Source organism: Notamacropus eugenii, chromosome X (assembly GCF_028372415.1).
Source record: "Notamacropus eugenii isolate mMacEug1 chromosome X, mMacEug1.pri_v2, whole genome shotgun sequence".
NCBI lineage: Eukaryota > Metazoa > Chordata > Mammalia > Diprotodontia > Macropodidae > Notamacropus > Notamacropus eugenii.
The window spans coordinates 20008191-20025034 of NC_092879.1; the positions used below are offsets into that span (position 1 = coordinate 20008191).

Genomic DNA, 16844 nt, shown 5'->3' on the forward strand with positions numbered 1-16844 from the left:
GGAATTACAATGGAAAGTTAGATCATGTTAGGTAAAATCATTTTTAGCAGATTTGTAGGTTGTGAGATTAATCATTAAAAAGTTTGGGAAGGGATCATTTGAAATAACTGGGAAAGAATTCCTAAGACTGTGGGTAGCTCCAGGAGCTCACCTTAACATCCCCTCTCAATCCTGATCACTTAACATTCCCCACTCCCTCTCAGAGTTAAGAGAGTATCTCAGAATGGGGATTTTTAACAGCTACCAGGGTTCATGTTAACCCCTCTCATCCCAGATCTAATTATAGAGGGGAGAATGTAGAAGAAGTGGAGAGGCACCAATTTGCAGACTGACAGTGATTCTAACAGTCCTGTGCCCTTGGGGACCTTGTAGCCCACCCTTCTAGCTAAAGTTTGAAAATGTCACCTAGGTCCTGTACATTCTGCCCACCCTGTCCCAGCAGCTGCAAACCACCTCAGGCTTAGTAAATTCTGCAACCATGGGAGAGGGGACAGGTAGATGGATCAGGCCTGTGGTGAACATTCCCTAAGCCCTGCCTACAAGAATCAGCACCACTGGGACACCAGTTTCTCTGCTTTTGGTAAACTTCACTTCTCAGTTCCAGTTGCATAAATGTATTTTATCTCTGTTTGACCTGTTTTCTGATTTATAAAGGTAAAAATAATGGTGGTTGTTGTTATGGGATCAAAATGATATAATGATTATAAAATGCTTAACATAATGACTGCCATATGTTACAAACAATATTATTATTATCTCTCTCTAATATAATTGTTAACTTTGCAGTGGTTTTAATTACCAAAAGTAATAAGATGAATAATTTCTATATGTGGTAATTTAGAAATGCAATTAATGTCATATGAAATCTATTGGTTGTGTTAAAACTGTATTTCTAAGATTGTATTTCTGAAATTATCTTAAATTGTGAAATTTGAGAGACCACTGTGAGGTAGAAATGTTGTCAAAGCAATTTTACTTTGGATCTTGTTGCATATGGATTGGGCTTTTAAAAGGATGTGATAAATTTTAATTTGCTATTTACTATGATAGCAGATTTTTTTCATTTGAAATCTTGACTATTATGAAAACATATATGGTGATGTAAATTTATAGTTTCCACATATAATGCAAGGTGATTTAGAAATGCACTGACCTAAAGTTCTTATAAAACTGTGCAAAAGTTTCTGTGTTGTAAAATTTCTATTGAGGAAATGAGAATCCTTAAAAAAATTGGGGTGTGATTTTCAAGCCTGTTTCATCTAAGGGATATGTTTATGTATGTTAACTTGAAGGTTTATGGATTATCTATGTGAAATGCCAGAATGTACTTAATTTCTAGTGATATATTTAAGGAAAACCTGTTATTATGATAAGATCAAATTAATTAGATATATCATTCTTGACATATAGAAACTAAATCTCCTTTCCATTACAAACACCTTTTTGACAAAGAACTTTATGATATCTAGGAATTCTGTAATAACTAAGAATTTAGTTTTCTTATAATATTTTGTGAATTTGTGTTACTTTATACTAACTTAGTTTTAATGAATTCCAATTTTAAAGATTTAGTTTTGCTTTAAGGAGGAAGAGATATCTATCATTTTAAAAGTTTCCAACTAAATTTCTTCATAAAAGTTTAGTGAACATCAGAATAAATTTTAAGCTGTTTTTAAAGAATGGGAAATACTTTTAGAAGAAATATTTTGAAAAATCTTTTCTGATTTTTTTTTAGAAGGCCCACTAAAATTTCAAAATAATTTATAGTTAAATTAGGCTGTAAAGCAGAAGAGATCTCGCTGTTTTGATCTGAATTTGTAGTCATTCCATGGCCTAAGCAAGAGTAAAAATTTGCATTTGAACTTACATGTAAAAGATTTAATTCCTGAAGTATCTTATTCTTCCAGAGTGAGTATAATTAAGGAAGAATAACAATTTGTGAAACAAAGACATAATTCCATCAACCTGTAAGGTTAGCAATTAACTTCTTTCCTTTACTTAAGATGGAATTCCGTACAGTTACAGTAGTAAAAAGTAATAACTTATGAGCTATCTTGTCTTATGGTTAAAATGTATAGGAAAGCTGAATAATTGGAAGAATAGAATTGAGAGATTTGGAAAGATAAATTCTTCCCTGAGGCAGTCAGAAGTTTCTTCTGGCTCCATGATCACGCAACTTTAAGGGTAATGCTGTATGCATTTAGCCTGTTTGCCTTTTTCTTAACCAAACTTTCAGGTTGAAAGTACATATATATGTATTATGTATATAAGATAGCCTTGGTTTCTTTGTCTGAAAACTGCCTGTTCATATCCTCTGACCATTTATCAATTGGAGAATGACTTGTATTTTTATAAATTTGACTCAGTTCTCTATATATTTGAGAAATGAGGCTTTTATCAGGGATGCTTGCTGCAAACTTTTCCCCCAGTTTTCTTCCTTTCTTATAATTTTCATTGCATTGGTTTCATCTGTGCAAAATATTTTTAATTATATATAATCAAAATGATCTATTTTACATTTTGTAATGGTCTCAGTGTCTTCTCTGGTCCTAAATTCTTCCCTTATATATAAATATGACAGATAAACTATTCCATGCTCTCTTAATTTGTTTATGGTATCACCCTTTATGATAATATTAGATAATATATAATGTAGCATAACATTAATTTTCCTCATCCTGGATGAAGCAGAATCTTCCTTGAATCTAAAACAAGCAGAGCAAACAGTAGGAAATGGAGAGTTGGTAATTCTGAGACCTCTAAGAATGGAGGCATTGAAAGAAGTTCTATTTTTGTTTGTTTATTTATTTTGCTCCAATTCTGATTAACAGCTGAGGGAGAAAGAGGCAACTAAGGACACTTAAGATTTTTCAAGTGCCTACACTACAGGGCTCCGAGATTTCTGGTCCTGATTTTCTTTTGAAGGAAGCATGAGATGTCTGAAGTGGAAATTAATGGCTAATTTGATAGTCTAAGCCTCTGCCCTGCTTTTTGTAATTTTAATAATATTTTCCCCCTATTACAAGCAAAAACAATTTTTAACATTCTTTTTTTTTAAACTGAGTTCCAAATTCTCTCCCTTTCTCCCTGGTGAGTTTATCCTGGAGGCACCTAGGGATGTCCTGGATTCCAAACCAAACAGCAATTGGCAGAAAAGGAAGGGCTAGAAACTCTGAGTCTTCCGTAAAGCAAGACTTTAGAACAAGTTTCTAAAAGCTAAAAACAAGGGGATTTTTTTTAGCTTTTAAGAAACAAGTTTTAAGCTTTTAAAATATTAAGCAAAAGAGTTAAAAAGATATTATTTTGTGTTTACAATAGAAGTGGGGGGATCATAACTTAAGAATGATAGATTTGATAAGAAAATAAAACTCCCAAATCTATGCCTAATAAGAAACAACATTTAAAACTCAAAGACATACACAGAATAAAAATGGGGTCATGGGAAACACTTGTATTATGCATCAAATAAATCCTAAAATACAAAAGTATCAACCATGATGTCCACCAATACAAAAACAAACGTTAAAATAAATAAAAAGGTATGAACAAGGAAAGTGTATTTTGCTGAAAGGAACCATAGGCAACAAACCAAAATAAATGATACAGTTATATGCTTAATTGCCTTAACATCCAAATTCATAAGGCAAATATTAACTGAGCTACTAGAAAACATAGAAAGTGTTACCTGAATGCCCCTCTCCTGGTTTTCTATAAATGAAAGAAAAAAATAAGTAACTGAATAAATTGCTAGGGAAACCAGAGCAAAAAGACTTATAGCATCTTCTAAAAATGACTGCAAAAGAATTGAAATATTTTTCAGGATCATATGGAATTTTTATAAAAATTGAGCAAGTGTTAAGGAACAGAGATATTTCAAACAAATGTAAAAATGAAGAAATAGTTAATATATTCTTTACAGACTCTTCACAATAAAAACAGTGACTGGTTTAGGAAGCAGAAACAAAAGCACAGAGCCAAATGGAAACTTAATCATGAAATCCTAAACAATGAGTGGGTTGATGAAAAAAATCATAAAGACAAACCTGTAAAAAATGATAATGATTAAAACAATATATGAAAATTTCCAGTATGCATCTAAAGCAGTTCTTTTAGGAGAAAAAAATAACCATATCCCTATAAAAACAATTTCACAAAATACAGAGAAGATTAATGAACTGAATATGCATTTGAAAAATTAAAAAGCCAACAAATAAACAAATCTAAAAAAGCAAATTTGAGGAGAAATTTAAAACTAGAGGAGAAATAGACAAAGTAGAAACAAAAATGTTAGAAATGATAAATGAAACTAAAAACTGGTTCTTTGAAAAGGCTAAAAACATTAATCAAATTTAATAGAAATTAATAAACCTTTATCAATTAACTTTTAGGCATCAAATCAAATCCACAAATTAAGAAAGAATTAGAAGATTTTACAACAAAGTCATAAGAAATTAAAAGATTAATCAAAACTTATTATGCACATTTATGCTAACAGTTTAGAAGAAAAAAGAAATAGAGGAATACTTTAAAATATTTAATACTCATCAGAAGATCAGAGGTCTTAAATAATCAAACCATTGAAAAGTAAATAAAGCTAGCTCTAAAGGAAGTACCAAAGGCAGGGAGAGGGGAACAATTCCTAGTGCTTAGTGTTTCACAGGAGAATTCTAGCAAATTTTCAAAGAACAATTAGTACCCCAAACACACATATTCTCACAAACTGAGAAAGAAAGTGCCCTATGCTAGAATCCTTTAATGAGAGAAATATGGCCCAAATACCTAAACCAGAAAAAAACAAAACATAGGCCATCTACAGACAAATTCCCTTAATGAATATTGATTCAAAAAAATTTTAAATAAAAACCTGTCAAACAACCTATGGCAATGTACCTAAGAAATTATTCGTTATGACTAAGTTGGATTTATTTCAGCAAAGAAAAGATGATTCATAATTAGAAAAACATACAAAACCACATGATTATCTCAAGAGTTTTGGGAAAAGTCTTTGACAAAGTACAATGCCCATTGATATTAAAAACCATACAAAGTATAAGCTTAGAGAGTTTTTTAAATGTCCTAAAAATTACCTATCTAAAACTAAAAACAAATATCATATACAATAGAGATACCCTAGAACATTTTCTGTACTGATAGGAGCAAAGCAAGGATGCTTACTTTCCCCATTTCATAGAGTGAAACAACTGAGGTAAGGTTTTAGAATACAAAATAAACCCACACAAAACAGCTTCATTTCTATATTTTACACCCTTCCCCAAATTAGTAGGAAAAGCTAGAAAGAAAACTTCCATTTAAAATAACAATTCAATATAAAATACTTGGGAGTCTATCTGCAAGACAAACCCAGGAACTATATAGACATAATTAAAAAACACTTTTCACGTAAATAAAGACAAATCTAAACAATTGCAGAAATATTAATTGCTCATGTATAAGCCAAGTCAATATAATAAAAATAGCAATTGTACCTAAATTTATTTAGTTATTTAGTGTCATACCAATCAAACTACCAAAGAATTATTTTATAGAGTTAGAAAAAAATATTAACAAAATTCATCTGGAAGAACAAGAGGTCAAGAATACCAAGGAAAACAATGGAAAAAAAATGTGAAACCTGCCAAGTAGTGTCAAATTTCAAACTATGTTACAAAGCAGTTATCATCAAAACAATTTGGTAATAGCTAAGAAATAGGGTGGTGGGTCAGCCGAATAGATTAAGTACACAATGAACAGTAGTAAATGACCATGGTAACCTAATGTTTGAACATCCAAAGAATTAAGCTTTGGAAGCAAAAATTCAGCATCTGAAAAAAATTGCTGGGAAAACTGCAAAGCAGTTTGGCAGAAACAAGGCAGAGACCATCTCACAATGTATACCAAGGTAGCATCAAAAGGGGTAAATGATTTAGAAAAATTAGAGGAGCATGGAAAAATTCACCTATCAGATCTATGGAGAAGGAAACTGATAAAAATACAAACCATTTCCCATCTAATATGAACAAGTAGTATTTCGAAAAAATCAAAGCTATCACTAGGTCTAGGGAAAAAAATGCTCTAAATCACTCTAGCTCACTTCCAGAGAGAGAACTGATCAACTCTGAATACAGATTGAAGCATATTTTTTCATTTTCTTTATTTATGTTGCTTCTTATTTTGTGATATAGCTAATATGAAAATATATATTTTGGATATCATATTGCTTGCCTTCTCAATGAATAGGAGAGAAAATGGAAGGAGGGAGTGTATTTAGAACTTAAAATAAAAAATAAAAGTTAATTTTTTTAATTCAGCAAAAAGGTGATTTCTCCCAAACATTTAAACAGCAATTAATTCCAATACTACATAAACTATTTGGAAAATAAAAGATAAAGAGGTTCTACAAAATCCCTTCTATGACATAAATATGGTCTTGATAATTAAAAACGGGAGTCAAAAAGAGAAAGAAAGCTATAGATCAATTTTTATAATGACTACTGATAAGAAAACTTTCAATAAAATATTAGCAAGGAGACTACAGTAATATGTGCTATGATCAACTTGCATTTATACCAGGAATGGGGATCTAGTTCAATACAAGGAAAAGTATAAACATAACTGACCAGATTAATAGCAAACTCATAAAATAATGATTATTTCCATATATACAGAAGATTTCGATAAAATACAATACCAATTTCTGTTTTTTAAAAAAAACAAAAAGTATAGGAATAATTGGAGATTTGTTTAAAATGATAAGAAGAATATCTAAAACTAAGAGCAAGTAGTATCTTTAATGGAGAATAGTCAGAAGCCTTTCCAATAAGATCAGGGCTGAAACAGCATTATTATCTGATATTTTACTACAAATTCAAGGCAGGGAAATAAGACAATAAAAGCATTTTGAAGAACTAAGCATTGACAAAGAAAAAAACCAAACAATCAGTTTATATGCATGATATGATGGTTTGTTTTTTTAAAAAAATCAACTAAAAATCTAATTAAAACAATGAACATTTTCAGTAATGTAATATAATATATAATAAACCCAAAGATTCAGCATTTCTATATACATATATAATCAATAATCCTTCAGGTAGGCTGGTTCTCTGAGTGAGGTACAACTACCTATCATTTTGCATTTTCTCAACTGTTCTTTCCAAGAGTCTCAGGGTTTTCTTAAGGACTATATCATCCTTAAAACCAAAAGAGACACAGGTACAATAGTGGCATTCACTTCATCTAATTTCTACCATGATGCTAGATTCATCCTGTCCACTAGGTACAAATCTGATGCTATAATGAGCATAGCATCATGAGATGAATTCATGGTGTGGGACCCCCTAGGGATTCTGAGGTCAAGGTAGGCGTCCTCTGTCATTAGAGAAATTCTGAGATTTTTAATCCTGAAACTGGATGGGGAATACCACTTTTTTGTTATCAAGAATTATATGTATTTTGTTCCATTAAAATACAGCTCTGTCCATGTGGCAACATTGTTCACATTCTGTAGTGTTTTTAAAAGAATCTGAGGTGTCATCAACTATAGCCAGGAGCACACATTTATAGATTATGGAGAAATTAGCAAAGCAAGGGGAAAAATTACCTTTCACATCCACATCCACAGATAAAGGAAGAGGTTATGAGCAAACAAGGTATACTGATGATCATTAGAAAATAAAATGAACAATTTTGGTTGTATAAAATTGAAAGAACTTTTGCACAAAGATATCTTGTACAATTGCATGTGTTCGTCCTTCGTTGCTAAAGAAGACCATGCCATCAGAGAAATAATGACATGACTTGCACTTGACTTTGTTTTGAGTGAGGGAGGGTTGTGCAGGTCACCAGCCTCACTTCCCCCTCCTGAGCCATCTGGATCCAGTGACCAGATAGTCATCAGGATGACTGGAGATGACCCAGGATGAGGCAGTTGGGGTTAAGTGACTTGCCCAAGGTCACATAGCTAGTGAGTGTCAAGTGTCTGAGGTGAGATTTGAACTCAGGTCCTCCTGACTCCTGAAATGGTGCTCTATTCACTGCACCACCTAGTTGCCCCTCTTGTACAATTAAAATTGGAAGGAAAACAGGTCAATGGGGGAAAATTTGAAGTACATTTGTCTGCTAATATATGTATATATGGAATAGCTTCTAATTTATCAGACTAAGAGCCATGCACCAATAGATAAATGGTCAAAGGCTATGAAGAGGTAGGCTTCAAAGGAAGAAATCCCGGCACTCAACAACCACAGGATGAAATGCTCCAAGTTACTAATAATTAGAGAAATGCAAATTAAAGCAACTCTGAGATTCCATTTCTCCTCCATTAAACTGGCTGACAAAAATGAAAAATGAAACTACATCCACACTCACACACACCCCATACCATGCCCCCACCAGCTTTCTTTTGTATGTTATCTTCCTCTACTAGAATGGAAATCCCTTGAGACAGGAACTTTTTTTTTTTGGTATGTGTATCACAGTGACTGGCACATAGTAGGTACTTTATAAATGTTTGCTGATTATTAATGAACAAAATGACAAATGCTGCAGAAGCTGCAGGAAAATAGGCACACAGAAATTATTGCTAGTAGAGATGCAAATTGCTCCAGATACATTGGGAAGCAAGTCATAAATTTACCCCCAAAGTTACTAAATTGTGGCCCATCTGTACCACCACTGGGCTTCAAGCACATGGGGAGCAAAGGAAAAGGAAAAGAACCCATACATACAAAGGTATTTATAGGAGAGTTTTTTAAAGTAACCCCAAAATGGAAACCAAGGGGATGTCCAACTAAGCTGAAATAACAAATAAAATGTGGTCTATGATTATAATGGCAGCTAATATTTTCTTGTGCCATAAGAAATGAGCAGTGTCAGAGGAAACTGGGAAGAATTCTTATTGATTGAAGTGAGCAGAACTGGAACAAATTACACAATAACAACAATATATAGAGAAAAAAAAAAACTTTAAAAGCTTTTAGAGACCTAATTAATGCAGTCCAGAGGGCTGTGCATGAATCATACCACCCACCACCTGCAAGAGTGGTGATGGACTGAAATTCTAAAATGACACCTGCCTATTTAGAAAAGGTCAAGATGGGAATCGGTTTTGCTAGAATGTGCATATTTATTGTGAAGGTTTTGTCGTTGTTGTTGTGGGGAAGGGGGTGCCACTGGGAGAAAGTAATAATAAAAGCTTGTAAAAAATAAATTTTAAAAACCTTTAAAATAAAAGAATTACTCTTCCCAGTCCAATTAAATTGGTTGGATGTCCTATATACAAATTATCCCTTTGTGCGTTTTTAAATATTTAAGATGGGGAGGTGTCCATACCTGACTGGCCTCTCAAAGCTATATTAGCTCTGCATCCAGTTCAGTGAGCCTAAAAAAGGTGAGGTTTACCCTTGGTAAGACGTCAGAACTCTGATCAAAGCAATCACCAGTTAAGATCCTAGAAGACCGATGATGAATCACTGGACCCACATCTTGACAGCTGAGGAAATCTAGATGCAGAATAAGACGTGTTTTTACACACAGGCAAAGTGTAGATTTGTTTTGCTTGACCGTGCATATTTGTTATGAAGGCTATCGTTTTCTTTCTTTTTTTCAGGGAGGTGGAGGGTGGGAGGTAGAGAAGACAGAGATGGGGGGAAAGGAAAAAAAAGACTGTCACTAAGGTATCTTATAAAGAAAAAACAAGAAAAAAAACAAACAAAAAAAAACACTAAACAAACAAGAACAGAAAGCCAGAAAGAAACATTGGAACCTTTGAAAAATGCGGACTGAAATTATTAAATATTAAAAAAAATCTAAGCTATAGATGACAAAGAGCAACAGGTGCATGAACATTCCCCTTTTTCTGGTGTATGATGTACATGGAAATATTTGTTTGATCGGGTGTTTGTGGAGTCCGGAATAATAATAAATGAATGAATGAAAACAAAATGGTACAAAAATAAGAGGTATTTTATAGAACACCTCTTCTTCCCCCCACCCACCCACCCGTCCCACCTTCTGGGCCGCGCTCCTCAGAAGGAGGCAGGGGAGGAGGTGAAGGGAGGGCAGTGTTGTGTGGGGCCGCCAAAAGTGGGAGGGAGATCATAGGGTGCATTCCTGGAGGACCTCCATCCCTCCCGACAGACAGAGGCCTGGGAACATCCATGGGTAAAGTCCAAAAGGCCCTGGACGGAGGTCTGGGGGTGTGGATGGGTTGGGGGGCGTGCACATCCACTAGGGGTTCTGGGGAGGGAAGAGAGGGAGTGATGGGGACGATCCTCGGGACTTACTTACCTCCCCCACACAGGGGACTCCCACGGGGGATCGGTGAGGCCTGGGGTCTGTGGCAAGGTTCTGATGGAGCTTCGGCTGCCGGCAGCCCGTTTTCACAGAATGCGCAACACCCCAGCCCAGGTGAAATCCGCAGAAAGGAGGAGACCTGTGACGTCACCTAGGGAGGCAAGGATTGATTCAGCCAATGGAATGCGGGTCTGGAGACTGGGGGTGGAAGGGTGAGTGAGTTGGGTAGTGGTGGTGGTGGTGGTGGTGGTGTGTGTGTGTGTGTGTGTGTGTGTGTGTGTGCGTGTGTGTGTGTGTGCGCGCGCGCGCGCGTCTGTGTGTGTGTGTGTTCGTGTGTGTGTGAGCGCCTCCACAGAACAAATCAGTCAAGCTGTCAATCAATGTTGGGTCAGCAGCTCCCTCAATAGAAGTCAGAAAGGACACGGAACAAACCAGAAGAAAAAAAAGAGAGAGAGACCATCTTACGAAATAAGCTGATAAAATGGCCAAACATACCAAAACTTTCAGGATTCAGGCCAAGGAATTCTTAGGTATAATTTATCTTTTCAAATATATTCATGAGTACAAAAATACTTATAGGGGCTTTTTTTTGTTCTGGCCAAAAACTGGAAATGGAGGGGATGCCCATCAATTGGATAATGGCTAAACATGTTGAGGTATATGAATGTCATGGAATACTATTGTGCTATAAGAAATGACAAACAAGAAGACTTCAGAGAGGCCTGGACTTGTACGAACTGATGCCGAGAGAAATGAGCAGAGCCAGGAAAACTTTGTACACAGTAATAGCCACAGTATTTGATGATTGTTTTGAGTGGACTTAGCGCTTCCCCGAAATTCAGGGACCTAAAACATTTCCAAAGAACTCATGATGCAAAATGTCATCCACATTCAGAGAAAGAACTATGGAATCAGAACGCAAAATGAAGTAGACTATTTTATGTTTGGTTTTTCTCATGTTTTCTCCTATTCTTTTTAATTCTTCTATGCAACATGACTAATGTGAAAAGGTGTTTAACATGAATGTCATGTGTAGAGTCCATATAAGATTGAATGTCATATTGTGGAAGGATGGGGAGAAAATTTGGAATTTATGGAAGTGATTGTTGAAAACTGAAAATAAATAAATGAATAAATTTGGGGAAAAGCAAATATGTTCATTATTTTTTATTTATTTAATTTTAGTTAGAAATAGTCATTTCCACAAGATTTTGAGTTCCAAATTTTCTCCCCATCTCTCACCTTCCCCACCCCAAAACACCGTACATTATTATTACCCCTTCCCCCAATCTGCTCCCCTTCTATCACACATTTCTTCCCTTATCCCCATCTTCTCTCTTTTCTTGTACGGCAAGATGGATTTCTATACCCCATTACCTGTATCCTTATTTCTCAGTTGCATGCAAAAACAATTCTCAACATTCATTCCTTAAACTTTGAGTTCCAACTTCTCTCCCTTCCTCCTTCCCCACCCATCCCCACTGAGAAGGCAATCTATTCAATATAGGCTATATATGTGTAGTTTTGCTAAAGACTTCCATAATAGTCATGTTGTGAAAGATTAATTATATTTCCCTCCATTCTATCCTGTCTCCAATTTATTCTATTCTCTCTTTAGACCTTGTCCCTCCCCTAAAGCAATCGGTTCTTATTACTCCCTCCTCACATTTGCTCTCCCTTCTATCATCCCCCCAAACCACTTATGCCCTTCTCCCCTACTTTCCCTGTAGTGTAAGATAGATTTTCATACCAAATTGAGTGTGCATGTTATTCCCTCCTTACACCAAATGTAGTGAGAATAAACTTCATTTTTCCCTCTAACCTCCCCCCTTTCCCCCTCCATTGAAAAAAGCTTTTTTTTGCCTCTTTTATGACATAATTTTCCTCTTCTATTTCTCCCTTTCTCCTCTCAATATATTCCTTTCACCATTTAATTTTATTTTCTTAGATTTCATCCCTTCCTATTCAACTCACCCTGTGCCCTCTGTCTATACATATGTCTGTGTGTGTGTATAATCCCTCCAACTACCCAAATATTGAGAAAAGTTTCAAGAGCTAAAATATGATCTTTCTATGAAAGAATGTAAACAGTTTAACTTTACTAAATCTCTTAGGATTTCTCTTTCCTGTTTACCTTTTCATGCTTCTTTTGACTCTGGTGTTTGAAAGTCAAATTTTCTATTCAGCTCTGGATTTTTCATCAAGAATGCTTGAAAGTCCTCTATTTCATTGAAAGATCATTTTTTCCCCTGAAGCATTATACTCAGTTTGCTGGGTAGGTGACTCTTGGTTTTAATCCTACTTCCTTTGATTTCTGGAATATCCTCTTCCAAGCCCTTTGATCCCTTAATGTAGAAGCTGCTAGATCTTATGTTATCCTGCTTATATTTCCATAGTACTCAAATTGTTTCTTTCTGGTTGCTGGCAATATTTTCTCCTTGACCTAGGAACTCTGGAATTTGGCTACAATGTTCCTAGGAGTTTCTCTTTTTGGATCTCTTTCAGAAGGTGATCGGTGGATTCTTTCAATATATATTTTACCTTCTGGTTCCAGAATATCAGGGCACTTTTCTTTGATAATTTCATGAAAGATGATGTCTAGACTCTTTTTTTGATCATGGCTTTCATGTAGTCCCAAAATTTTTTTTTAAAATTTATTTATTTATTTAACTTTTAACATTCATTTTCACAGAATTTTGGGTTCCAAATTTTCTCCCCCCTTGTCCCCTCCCCCCACCCCAAAACACTGAGCATTCCAATTGCCCCCATCACCAATCTGCTCTCTCCTCTATCATTCCTCTCTGCCCTTGTCTCCATCCTCTCCTCTGTCCTGTAGGGCCAAATAACTTTCTATATCCCTTTACCTGTATTTCTTATTTCCTAGCGGCAAGAACAGTACTTGACAGTTCCTAAAACTTTGAGTTCCAACTTCTTTTCCTCCCTCCCTCCCCACCCCTTCCTTTTGGAAGGTGAGCAATTCAATATAGGCCAAATTCTGTGTAGTTTTGCAAATGACTTCCATGATAGTCGTGTTGTATAAGACTAACTATATTTCCCTCCATCTTATCCTGCCCCCAATTACTTCTATTCTCTCTTTTGATTCTGTCCCTCCCCATGAGTGTTGACCTCAAATTGCTCCCTCTTCCCCATGCCCTCCCTTCCATCATCCCCCCCACCCTGCTTATCCCCTTCTCCCCCACTTTCCTGTATTGTAAGATAGGTTTTCATACCAAAATGAGTGTGCATTTTATTCCTTCCTTTAGTGGAATGTGATGAGAGTAAACTTCATGTTTTTCTCTCACCTCCCCTCCTTTTCCCTAAACTAAAAACGTCTTTTGCTTGCCTCTTTTATGAGAGATAATTTGCCCCATTCCATTTCTCCCTTTTTCCTCCCATATATTTCTCTCTCACTGCTTGATTTCCTTTTTTTAAGATATGATCCCATCCTCTTCAATTCACTCTGTGCACTCTGTCTCTATGTGTGTGTGCATGTGCGTGTGCATGTGTATGTGTGTAATCCCACCAAGTACCCAGATACTGAATAGTTTCAAGAATTACAAATATTGTCTTTCCATGTAGGAATGTAAACAGTTCAACTTTAGTAAAGTCCCTTATGACTTCTCTTTGCTATTTACTTTTTCATGCTTCTCTTCATTCTTGTGTTTGAAAGTCAAATTTTCTTTTTAGCTCTGGTCTTTTCATCAAGAATGCTTGAAAGTCCTCTATTTCATTGAAAGACCAATTTTTCCCCTGAAGTATTATACTCAGTTTTGCTGGGTAGGTGATTCTTGGTCTTAGTCCCAGTTCCTTTGACTTCTGGAATATGATATTCCATGCCCTTTGAGCCCTTAATGTGGAAGCTGCTAGATCTTGTGTTATCCTGATTGTATTTCCACAATACTTGAATTGTTTCTTTCTAGCTGCTTGCAATATTTTCTCCTTGATCTGGGAACTCTGGAATTTGGCCACAATGTTGCTAGGAGTTTCTCTTTTTGGATCTCTTTCAGGCAGTGTTCTGTGGATTCCTTGAATACTTATTTTGCCCTCTGGTTCTAGAATCTCAGGGCAGTTTTCCTTGATCATTTCATGAAAGATGATGTCTAGGCTCTTTTTTTGATCATGGCTTTCAGGTAGTCCCATAATTTTTAAATTGTCTCTCCTGGATCTATTTTCCAGGTCAGTTGTTTTTCCAATGAGATATTTCACATTATCTTCCATTTTTTCATTCTTTTGGTTTTGTTTTGTGATTTCTTGATTTCTCAGAAAGTCATTAGCCTCCATCTGTTCCATTCTAATTTTGAAAGAACTATTTTCTTCAGTGAGCTTTTGAATCCCCTTTTCCATTTGGCTAATTCTGCTTTTGAAAGCATTCTTCTCCTCATTCGCTTTTTGAACCTCTTTTGCCAATTCAGTTAGCCTATTTTTCAAGATGTTATTTTCTTCAGCATTTTTTTGGGTCTCCTTTAGCAGGGTGTTTACTTGTTTTTTATGCTTTGCTTGCATGTCACTCAATTCTCTTCCCAGTATTTCCTTCACCTCTCTAACTTGATTTTCAAAATCCTTTTTGAGGTCTTCCATGGCCTGAGCCCATTGGATGGGCTGGGATACAGAATCCTTGACTTCTGCGTTTTTTCCTGATGGTAAGCATTGTTCTTCCTCATCAGAAAGGAAGGGAGGGAATGCCTGTTCATCAAGAAAGTAACCTTCTATAGTCTTATTTTTTTTCCCTTTTCTGGGTATTTTCCCAGCCAGTGACTTGACTTCTGAGTGTCCTCTCCACCCCCACCTCGCCTCCAGAACCTCCCAGCCAGCACTTGGGGTCTGAGATTCAAATACTGCTTCCCAGCCTCAGGGCTTTGGGTAGGGGTAGGGCTGCTGTTCAGTGTGAGATTAAGTTCAGGTGCTCAGGTCAGGGCAGGGCCAGCTCACGGGCTCCGTTCCCTCAGGGGGTTTATGCAGAGACCTTCAACAATGGATCCAGAGTCCTGTCTGCTTGGGGAGCCCTGGTCTGCTCCCGCCTCCACTGCTGCTCCCCAAAGGGGCCCGAGGCTTGGGGGCACCCCACTCCCCTCTCGACCCGCCAAAGAGACCCTCTCACTGACCCCCATCACCTGTGGGTGGAGGGACCCGCGCAGCTGCTGGAGATTCTGTCCCTGAAGCCTGCTCGGATCTGCTCCCCTTGGCGCTGTGCCATCGAGGCAGGGCTGGGCTCAGCTCCGGGTCTGGGGCACGAGGGACCCTCTGCGAGAGGTTTTCAGGCTCTGTGGAGCAGAAATCTTGTCCGCTCCATTCTGTGGCTTCTGTTGCTCCAGAATTCGCCAGTGGTTCTTTTCTTCACAGGTATTTTATAGGCAGTGGGTTCGGAGGTAGCGTATGTGCGTCTTTCTACTCCGCCATCTTGGCTCTGCCGCCTCCTCCTCTGTTTCTAAGACAGTAATTTGATGTAGATTCTATATATGCAGCTATGTAAAACGTATTTCCTTATTAGGCATATTGTGAAAGAAGAAACAAAACAAAATGAAAAAGAACATGAAAAAAAATAAAGTGAAAATACTGTGCTACAACCTGCATTTAGCATTTTCCATCATGAGTCTTTTGAATTTGTCTTGGATCATTGTATTGCTGAAAAGAGATAAGTCTATCAAAGTTGATGATGGCACAATGTTGCTGTTACTGTGTATGATGTTCTCCTGGTTCTCACTTCACTCAGCATCAGTTCATGTAAGTCTTTCCAGGTTTTTCTAAAATGTACTTTCTCATTATTTCTTATAGCACAATAGTATTCCATTACATTCTTATACCCCAGCTTGTTCAGCCACTCCCCAATTGATGAGTATCTTCTCAATTTCTACATCTTTGATACCACAAAAAGAGCTGCTTTAAATATTTTTGTACATGTACATCCTTTTCCCTTTTTTATGACTCTTTTTGGGATATAGACCTAGTAGTGGTATTACTGGATCAAAGGGTATCCTTTGATTGCCTTTTTGGGCATAGTTCCAAATTGCTCTCCAGAATTGTTGGATCAGTTCACCACTCAACCAACAGTGCATTAGTACCCCAACTTTCCCACATCCCCTCCAACTGATAGTTTGATAGTCTGATAAGTTTGAAGTTGTACTTCAGAGCTGTTTTAATTTGCATTTTTCTAAACAATAGAAGTTTAGAGCATTTTTTCATATGACTATAGATTGCTTTGATTTCTTCATCTGAAAACAGCCTTTTCATATCCTTGACCATTTATCAGTTGGGGAATGACTTGTATTTTTTAAATTTGACTGAGTTTTCCATATATTTGAGAAATGAGGCATTTAGCAGAGATACTTGCTGAAAAAATTGTTTCCCTGGTTTCTTCTTTCCTTTTTATCTTGGTTGCATTGATTTTCTTTCTGCCAAAACTTTTAAATTTGATGTCATCAAAACTACCCATTTTACATCTTATAATGCTCTCTATCTTTTGTTTGGTCATCAGTTCTTCCTTTCTTCACAAATCTGACAGGTAAACCTTTCCTTTATTAGTTTTTCTTATGTCTCGTGTCAATACCCTTTAT

The 16844-nt window shown here is 36.3% G+C and overlaps 1 pseudogene; it reads right to left on the bottom strand.

The window, feature by feature from the left end:
- LOC140515627 (E3 ubiquitin-protein ligase DTX3L pseudogene) overlaps positions 1–10444 on the bottom strand; it is a 37147-nt pseudogene extending 26703 nt beyond the window's left edge.
- Positions 10445–16844: the final 6400 nt, after the last annotated feature.